The sequence below is a fragment of the Orycteropus afer genome, unplaced genomic scaffold (genome assembly GCF_000298275.1).
Source record: "Orycteropus afer afer isolate SDZICR_OR568_19922 unplaced genomic scaffold, OryAfe1.0 scaffold00172, whole genome shotgun sequence".
Lineage (NCBI taxonomy): Eukaryota > Metazoa > Chordata > Mammalia > Tubulidentata > Orycteropodidae > Orycteropus > Orycteropus afer.
This window is the reverse complement of record NW_006921759.1, coordinates 3,147,319-3,157,852: the sequence shown is the minus strand read 5'-3', so window position 1 is coordinate 3,157,852 and position 10,534 is coordinate 3,147,319. Positions and strand designations below refer to the sequence as shown.

General features: G+C 41.6%; 1 protein-coding gene across 1 annotated transcript in view; it reads right to left on the bottom strand.

Annotated features, from left to right (window-relative positions):
• The window catches only part of TMEM150C (transmembrane protein 150C), a 113,763-nt gene extending 103,661 nt beyond the window's left edge, over window positions 1-10,102 (bottom strand). Inside the window, exon 1 of the mRNA XM_007946817.2 lies at window positions 10,029-10,102. The gene's annotated coding sequence lies outside the window, so the exon portion shown is untranslated. The remainder of the gene's footprint in view (window positions 1-10,028) is intronic.
• Window positions 10,103-10,534: the final 432 nt, after the last annotated feature.

Genomic DNA, 10,534 nt, shown 5'->3' with positions numbered 1-10,534 from the left:
AACAACAACAACAACAACAACAAGAGTATTTGAGAATATAACATCACAAAGGAAGAAAAACAGTTACCTAAAAGTTAATCCTCCTTGGGAGAACAATGTGGAACAAAACTCAAAATCACTGGGGAAAAAAAAAAGGGACCAGCTTTTGCTGGTCTGACAGAGCCTGATGCAACCACTAAGACTATGGCCCCTAGATGCCCTTCACGTCTGAAATTGTACCCATTTCTGTGGCTTCCAGCCAAACAAAAGATAGGCATATGAGGTGAACATTTACATTAGGTAGATACACTCCTTAGAGAGAGAACAATCATGGGAGAATAGAAGGGCTGGGTATGCACAGGGAGACAGCTCAGGGGGCAGGAGTGCATGGGAGGGAAAGACACAGGGAAGAGATAACTATGGGGAGGACGTGGGAGGGGAGCTGTTGCACTGTGGGAAATTGCAGACAATGTCATGAGACAAAGTGTATGTGAGCTGCTGTACTGAAAGTGAATTTGCTCTGTAAACTTTCACTCAAATCACAATAAAAACTTAAAAAAAAAAAAGTTAATCCTCCTGTTCTGCGTGCATATTTTAGTCATTAGCATTTCTGGGTAAGTGCACTGTAAGGTTTAGCAAGGCGTAGAATTTATAAATTTCAGGACATATATTTCCATTAGAAACTTGAGGAAAATAATTACAGAATTCTTCTCATTAAAATTTACAAGCTCTGCAAATTAGTAAAAATAAATATTTCTATTTGGATTGCTTTACAATGGTATCAAAACTTCTTAATTAAAATCTTTCAATGATGAATCAATAGAATGAAAAATAATTTGAAAGGCAGTTTTATTAGCTCAGTTTAAAAGATAACACTCACTTAAGCTACGTAAACTCAGTTTTAATTTATACTTTCACTTCTAATTATTATCATTTAAAATATTTCTTTGGTGGCTAAGCCATCATAGTGTTTAAAACTGGAAGAAATACATTCTGTTAATAAATGAAATGTTTGAGAAATACTATGGCTATGCTATTTTTGGAGATATTTAAGTTTACATTCAGCTAAAAACCATTATAGTCCATAATAATTGCCTTACAGTTAAATAACACCATTTAAACCACAAGCTGATTTCCTCTACTGCCATAGTTAGGCACAATTATTTCTTGTTAAGCTTTGTCTTTTTACACCTCAAGATAAAGAAAACAAAAATCCTTACAACTGGACCAATAAGCAATATCACAATAAATGAAGAAAGGATTAAAGTTATCAAGGATTTCATTTTACTTGGGTCCACAATCAACATCCATGGAAGTAGCAGTCAAAAAAATCAGATGAAGTATTGCACTGGGCAAATCTGCTCCAAAAGACCTTTTTAAAGTGTTAAAGAGCAAAGAGGTCACTTTGAAGACTAAGGTGTGCCTGAGCCAAGCCACAGTATTTTCAATAGACTCCTATGCGTGCAAAAGCTAGACAATAAATAAGGAAGACTGAAGAAATTGATGTATTTGAATTGTGGTATTGGCAAAGAATACTGAAAACACCAGAAGGAACAAATCTGGCTTGGAAGAAGTCCAGCCAGAATGTTTCTTAAAAGTGAGGCTGGAGAAACTCTGTCTCACATAATTTGAGCATGTTATCAGGGGGGACCAGTCCCTGGAGAAGGAGATCATGCTTGGTAAAGTAGAGGGTCAGCGAAAAATAGGAAAACTTTCCATGAAATGGACTGGCATAGCAATAATTGTGAAGATGGCATGGGACCAGGCAGTGTTTTGTTTTCATTGGCATCTGACAACAACAACTAGCTTCATCTACACTTGCCTGAAAGTACTCCATGACTGTCAATGTTTTCTCAAAGATACTTCATCTCCCTGCTTGTATTTCATTGATCATCTGCATCACTGTCCTCAGAGACAGACAATTCCACAGCCTTGAACAAAATCTGAATATCTTAAGCAGTTTTTAGTATGTTAGACATATTGCTGCACTTTTTTAAAGAAGAAAAGTAACCTTGATGACAAACTGTAGCCTCTTCTACTCTACCTGACAGTCTATGGACAAGTGATTGCTTATATTTAATTTGACCTTTAAGGAAAACTGAAATTTATTTCCAAACTAAAATTAGGTTTACTCTCTAGATTTCACCGGGGTGGGGCAGGGGATTTTCTGCCCCAATTTTGAAAAGTTTCCTTTTAAATGACTCTCAAAAGACTCTTTTCCATTTTCTAAATTTAAAATATGCCAGAAGGCACTTATAGGAGGGAAGTGATTTTGAGAAAGCAAGTAACTTAGGATGCAGTAGAAAGTGCGGAATTTATGGGATGTATATATCTATTTAGGCTACTTTTCACCATTTCCTACAAACCAGTTTGCAGAAGTTAGGAAACTGGTTAGGAGGGATGGAAGACCGAGCTCTGGAGAGGTAATCTATAGTTAATCTCTGGAACATTCATGTTCCCTTGGGTACCAGGTTGCCTTTCCAAGGGCATTATCACTAAGAGACCACACGCTGGAAGAAGTGAGGTCTCTTCTAGTCCAAGTGTGCAATGACTCTCCTCTCACCCATCAGGCCTTGTCTCACATAGAAAGTAACTGTCATCAGCTTATTTCTGCCCTTGTGCAATGCTGTACAATGTCTGAGTCTCACAAGTTTGCTGATGCTCATCTTAGTATCATTATCAGCATTGCATTCTAGGAGGCAGTGAGGTGCATTATGGGAACTGCCCAGTTTCAGATTCTGGCTCTACTGCTTACTGTGATGTAGGTTCTGTCATTAGTTCACAGTGAGATACAGATAGTATTTGCATCAAAAGATTTGTGAGAAATAAAACAAGAAAATGCATGTAAAACTTTCAGCATGGAGCCTGGCTCTTAGTAAACACTCAATAATGTTATTCAATATTAAACCCAAAAAACAAACCCACTGCTATAGAGTTGATTCCAATTCACGACAACCCCATAGGACAGAGTAGAACTGTTCCACAGGATTTCCAAGACTGTAAATATTCATGGAAGCAGACTATCTTGTCTTTGTTCCACGGAGCAGATGGTGGGTTCAAACTGCCAACCTTTTGGTTAGTAACTGAATGCTTTTAACCACTGCACCACCAGAGCATCTTTACTCAATACTGTATGTAACATATATATCTCTGATCAGTGTTTTCCAAAGTGAGTCCCAAGCCTAGTTTCCTAGACAAATTTTTGTATCATGATCTAGTATAAACACACTTATATAGTAATACACATAATGACCATGCTTAAAAAGTGCTTACTATGAACTGGGCAAGGGCATTTGGGTTCATGCAAGAGACTTGGGTTCAGTTCCCAGGTAACTGCACCTTCATGTGTGGACACTACCATCTGTCAGTTAAGGCATGAGTGTTCCACGCTGCTGAACAGGTTTCAGCAGAGCTTTCAGACAAAGGCAGAAAAAAGGCCTGAACCATCCACTTCTGATAATCAGCCAGTGAAAACCCTATGGCTCACAATGGTCCAACCCGCAACTGATCAAGAGGATGGTGCAGAACCAGGCAGTTTTTCGTTCCACTGTGCACGGGGTTTGCATGAGCTAGGGGTTGACACAACCACAGCTAATAATAACAACATGGACTGGGTGGTTCAGAATCAGGATTTGAAACAAAGTGTCATACTTCTGTAGTGATCTTAACCACCATTTTACACTACCTCAATGTTTTGTATTTATTATACATGGAGAAGCCAAAGATTTCATCAAACACTGCTAATCTTCACTAAGAGGGAGACAAAGTAATCATTTTTATTCTTTTAAATACTTCAGTTCTATTAAGATATGTTGTTCCCTATTAGTCCAAGGGACTAGGGGATCATGTGAACCTCAGCCTCCATGACCATGAGACCAGAAGAACTAGATGGTGTCTAGCTACCACTGTTAACTACTTCAAAAGGATCAGAGTATGAGATCCTGGATAGAGTGGGAGAAATGTGGAACAAAATTCAAAATCATAAAAAGACCAGGCCTACTGGTCTGATAGAAACTGGTGAAAACCCCAAGACTACGGCCCCTGGTTATCCTCCAGGCCTGGAACTGAACTCACCCCCATGGCTTCTAGCCAAACAATAGACAGGCATATAAGGTGAACACTATACCAGGTAGATACACTCCTTAGAAAAGTCAACCATGGGAGACCAGAAGGGCAGTATTTGCACAGGGGATAGCTCAGAGGGCAGGAATGCATAGGAAAGGACACAAGGAAAAGATAACCACAGGGAAGAAGTGGGAAGAGAGGCATTGCATTATCAATGTCATGAAACAAAATGTGTGTGAACTATTTTTTGTGGAACACGAATTTGCTCTGTAAACTTTCACCCAAATCACAATAAAAGAAAAAAAGATACGTTGATCCCAAGCTGCTAAACTGACTTAATAACCTAGGATACCCAGTTTGAAAAAGACTGTAAGTGTTACATGAAAACAATTTTGGAAAACACTAATAATTAAAAAGTTAAAGAAGTAAATTTATCTCAGTTTAGAATGCTATTGTGTATTATATATATGAGTGTGTGTGTGTGTGTGTGTATATATATATATATATATGAATGTGTGTGTGTGCATACACACACACACACACATATATGCACACATAGAGCTCTGGTGGCATATTGCCTAAGGCATTTGACTGCTAACCAGAAGGTTGGCAGTTCAAACCAACCAGCCACTCCATGGAAGGAAGAAAGATTGGGCAATCTACTTCCATAAAGATTTACCACCTCAGAACCCAAAGGGGGTTGCTATGAGTCAGAACCGATTCGATGGCAGTGAGTTTCGATATATACATACATATATATAGGATTATGTGGAACATTTCTTTGAGTATCCTCATCACCTTGTGGGATGGATACTAATTTGGAAATGTCCTAGGATGTTAACACTTTAACCCTTTCAAGACCAAATTATTTTCTACTTTTTTTTGTTGTTGTTGAAGCTATGTGTTGCCAGTAATAGAAGGCATTTTGAACAAAATGAAAGAAAAACTTTTCATAGGGCCTTTGTGATTGCAGGGGATGGAGTATTACCACCTCTTTCCTACCTTTCTCTGATTCTCCCTCTCCTTGAAAAATGCAGAAACTGACTCTCAGAATAAGTGAAGGCATTTGACTGCTAACCAGAAGTTGGCTGTTCAACCCGCCAGCCACTCCGTGGAAAGAAGACTGAGCAATCTACTTCTGTAAAGATTTACTGCCTCAGAAATCCAAAGGGGATCGCTATTAATCAGAATTGACTCGATGGCAGTGAGTTTGGTTTAGTTTTGCATCATGTGCAAAGGGGCAAACAATGTTTACACTCAAAGACACAGACTCATGGGGCCAAGCATCTAAACAACGCTGACCCTTTCTGAGAAAGATCTACAACACTCAGAATCATCACTACTGTGGTGATTGGGTTCTTGTGAGACTCAAATGAGACATGTGCCAAGATTCCTAAAACATGATACAAAGTTGTTGTATCATAAATATTTCCCTTATTCTAATGATAATAACAGAAATACTTTCCTGTTTCTTCTTTAGAGAAAATGCGAGTACTTTTCCATATAACAGGATTATAGGAGTCAAATCTTAATTTCTCTTTCTATCAGTATCAATTTCCACTTTCTTCTAATTAAGAGACACTTATCAACAAGTATTTTCTCTGTAGGAAGAGGGTGGAGAGACTACAGAGCTACACTACCCAATACGGAATCTCTGAGTGATACAAGACGTTAACGTGTTCAGCTGCTAACTGTGAACTAAAAGGTTAGAGTCCACCCAAAGGCGCCTTGGAAGAAAGGCTTGGCAATCTACTGCCAGAAAAAATCTGTCATTAAAAATCCTGTGGACCACAGTTCTATTCGAACACATGTGGGGTTACTATGAGTCAGAATCAATTCCACAGCAACTGGGATTTGGTGGTAGCACTAGTCACATGTGGTATTTAAATTTAAATTAATTAAAATTAAACAAAATTTAAAATTCAGTTCCTCCATCGCACTAGCCACAGTTCAAGTGCTCAGTAGCCACATATGACCAGTGCTACCATATGTGACAGCATAGATTATATAGAACATTTCCATCACCGCAGAGAGTTGTACTAGACCTTGATAATCTAAAGAAAGGCCATTTACAGATACTAAAAAAAGAAAGCTGTTCATTTTTCACTTGGTAAAAGAGTCCCAAGCCCTAGGTAGATAAGCTGGTCTGACTCAGAGTACTCTGGGGTTTAGTCTGAAGACTACTACTAAAGATTCCTTCATTATTTCAAAGTATCATTCAAACTGGCCTGTCTAAAATCTCTTTGCATTAAGACTTTCAACTACTAAAAGTTGAAATCTAAAAATACAGGAAAATTGAGATTTGATGATAACAACAATTTATTAGAGTAATTTGTGAAAAACATAAAGAAGCATGGTCCCATCGGTTCCAGGAACAAAAGTTTGTAACTTACAGTTAAAACAAACAGGAAACTGAGCTGAATATTTACATTAGGTAGACACACTCTTTGGAGAGATCAATCATGGGAGAATGGAAGGGCTGTGTATGTGCAGCAAGACAGCTCAGGGGGCAGGAGTGCAGGGAAGGACACAGGGAAGATGTAACTATGGGGAGGAAGTAAGAGGGGAGCTGTTGCACTGTGGGAAACTGCAGTCAATGTCATGAGACAAAGCATATGTGAGCTGCTGTATGGAAAGTGAATTTGTTCTGTAAACTTTCACCCAAATTGCAATAAAAATTTAAAAAAAAAAAGAAGAAAGAAACAGGAGAGAATTTCTGTTATTATCATTAGAATAAGGGAAGTATTTATGATACAACTTTGTATCATGTTTTAGGAATCTTGGCACATGTCTCATTTGAGTCTCACAAGAACCCAATCACCACAGTAGTGGTGATTCTGAGTGTTGTAGATCTTTCTCAGAAAGGGGAAGACCAAAAGGTAATACACTATCTTGTCAGTGTTGTCCTGCTTAACTGGTTACTTAACTGGTCCCAAGAGGCTAGACTATAGTGAAACCAAACGGCTAAGACTGTAGAGGCCAGCTAGCACTTCCTCTTTCATGAGTCCAGGCTGCCCAGATAATCTGGCCACTGTATTATACAAGTGTGCAAAGTCACAGGAGAAACAAAGCAGGTGAACAGACAAGAGTATAAATCCATTTTTGTGGCTTAAAACAACACAAAGTACCTTCCCTCTTGACAATCAAAAAGCAGGTAGAGTAAATACTTCTTTGAAAAAAGAAAAACAGCAAGAAGAAGAATGAAGAAAACCAAAGATGCATGGAAATAATAAGTTGAAGGGACTAGCAGACCATGCGATCCTCAGCCTATATGACCATGAGACCAGAAGAACTAGATGGCGCTTGGCTACCACTGTCAACCACTAGGAAAGGGATCAGTGCAGGAGATCCTGGATAGAGTGGGAAAACAATGTGGAACAAAACTCGAAATCACAAAAAAAGACCAGGTTTGTTGGCCTGATAGAGCCTGTTAAACCACCCAAAACTATGGCCCCTAATTACCTGTCAGATCTGGAATTGAACTCACTCCTGTGGCTTCCAGTCAAACAATAGACAGGCATATAGGGTGAACACTTCCATCAGGTGGATACACTCCTTGGAGTGATCAATCATGGGAGAAAAAAGGCAGTGTTTGCATAGGAAGATAGCTCAGTGGGGGCAAGAATGCATAGGAAAGGACACAGGGGAGAGGTAACTACAGGGAGGAAGTGGGAAGAGAGCTGTTATACTGTGGGGAAGTGCAGTCAAGATCACGAAACAAATGTGTATGAACTGCTGTATGGAAAATGAATTTGCTTTGTAAACTTTCACCCAAATCATAATAAAAAAAAAAAAAAAGAAGAAGAAGAAGAAGAAAAATTGCAAGATCTTCACAGGCATGATTGTGGTGGTTCTGTGACAAAACCTAAATATAATGAATTATTATGTTTGTCAAAAAATTAATTTTTCCACAGAGCAAAATACATCCCCCCAAAAGCAACTTGGGAAAGGCAGTAGATGAGAAAAAATGTGAATTAAGCAACTGCTATAAAGTCATTTTAATGTCTCTATAAGTAATCCAAACAGATTGCCTTCAGCTAATGACAATATTATAATAAATGAACATTTATTTTCAAATACTTTAACATGTTTGCTTAATGTCATAACATCTATCAACTAGTCATTACTGTTAGCAAACTTCTTTACCATTTTTTTAATTTACCTTGTCCAGTGTTTGAGCTTCCAACTTGGGGAGCTTGCAAAACATTCATTAAATAATTTATAAAGAAAGAACATGCCATTAAAATTCTTATGTCTATTACTGGAAGATTAAACTCAAATGTCTACGTTATTAAGAAATGACAGCTGTATTTATTTAGGAAACATTGTGTCTCTAGGATACATATAAGAAAAAAGTTTAGGATTTAATCCATAAAAACTGAGCCTGCATAGTTCTTTGATCAACAAATATTACACACATGAACCTAAGCATTTTTCCTTGAAATAGAAAACTTTTTAAGTAGGTCAACTTATTAATTGTTACTATGAAGTTTATATATCTGCATTAACATATTCTTTCGAAGAATGGATTCTGGACAGCTCAGAATGGAGACACAGTCCTGCATTATTAAAGTCTGCGTTTGAATCAAGCAGATAAATAAAGAAGCAGAAACTAAAATTACCCTTCAGGCTTTGTTATTCTAACAGATCCAAGAACTGTTTTTAAAAGATAAATTATTAGTATACTGGGATCTCTAACAAGACCACGCAGGTAGGACGTCAGAATGTGTCCCCTCAGGCTCTGAGAGGGGCTTCCGTTGCAACTGGGCTATATTCTCACATCTGTAGTCACAATTCTGGCTCTGCCATGAAAGGCAGTCTGACTGGAATAAACCACACACACGCACACACACACATACACATCAGTGAAGTACTGGGATATAATAAAGTAGTGTGAGGGCAGGAGTGGAGAGAAGGATGAGTACAGAAGAAAGGAGAATGAATGTAAAATGGGGAAATCCTCTCACTCTCTATTAGATTCATTTGAGGAGGGGGAAACTATACTAAACAACGGCTCCCTCCATAACCCACTTTTTAATTGCACCGGCTGATCGAACAGCCTCGGCTACCCACCCACCTCCAGCTCCCCAAGATACCGAAATCACATTTCTTCCCAAGTGTGCACCTAGGAAAGGAAAGCAAGACGGTGCACTAAGAGTGGAGGGTGGTGCACAGAACAAGGCAAGTTAGTGCCTCCTTCCCGGATCCTTGCCTTCTGAGCTAGCCTGACTAGATTAACGGTAAAGTGAACGGCGAATGGCAAAGAGACCGAGGGGCCAAACTTGGGGGTCGCCACGGAACAGAGTCCACCAATAACAAACGGCCTGGGTATCGGGATGGGGCGGCAGTGGGGATACCTGTCAAAGCACCGCGCCGGGGCCGCAGCCGACCGGCGGCGCAGAGGCTCCGCGGACGGCACTGCGGCGGCGGCGGGGACCAAGGCGCGGGAGAGCCGGTACCGGCTCCCGGACGCCGCCCGGCACCTCGCCTCGCACTGGGCGTATGCCCTCGGGGGTCTCGAGAGGGCGGTCCCGGGCCGGGAGGTTCTGAGGTTGGGGCCCGAGCCGAGCAGAGCCCAGTGGCCGCGCGGACCCTGCCGCCCGAGCCCCGCTGCAGCGCCTACGGTCTCCGGTTTCCGCCTCCGGGCGGGGCGCGGAGCCGGGACCAGACGCCCCCTGGCTGCCCGGCGGGCCCGCGGACAGGCCCAGCCCGGGGGAAGGAGGGGGCGCCGCGGGCGCCGCGCCTACCTGCTCCGGTGCGGCGGGGCTGTGACCTGCAGCAGCGGCGGTGGCGGCGGGAATCGCGGCAGGGAGGGCGCTTCCTTCAGGAAGGGGTGGGATCTGCCGGCCCGCCCGGCTCCCTCCCGCAGCGCCGCGGCCCGCCCCCGACTTATTCTGGGGTCCCCGCTGCGAGGCCTCCCAGGGAGAGCCCAGCCCCCTGGGTTTCGGGCTTCTATCACTTCCTTCAGGGCCCCTAGTAGTTACCCCAGGCTGGAGCCGGGTGTGGATGGTCGAATCGCTTCCTTCCAAAGCCTTTGTGGACGCGTTTGCCTGGCGCTCCTCACCCAACAAAAGGAAGGACAGTATATGGGAGCCACCGCCTGGTGGTTATTTATTCCTGACCCGTTGTAACCTTCTGGCTGGCTCCCTTCTGTCCACACACCTACAGCTTTTGCACATAACAACTACAATTCATTTTCAGGCCAACCGGCTGACTGTAGCTCTCCGCCACTCAGCGATCTCCCGCGGTTTTCTCTCATCTTATTCAGCAAACACGGGATCAACTTCTGACGCTGGCGAAGAAGAGCAGACTCCAAGGCCACCTTCCCAGCACTCTTCCTCCCAATACCTCATCCAAACCTGTTATAAAACTGCATCCACCAGCATTTTAATAGCTTCTCCCCATCTCAAACCCCAAACTATCAGTGGCACCGTGTCAATGACCTCTAGCAACAACTGTGGATAAATGCCATTTTTATCACACGTTGTTC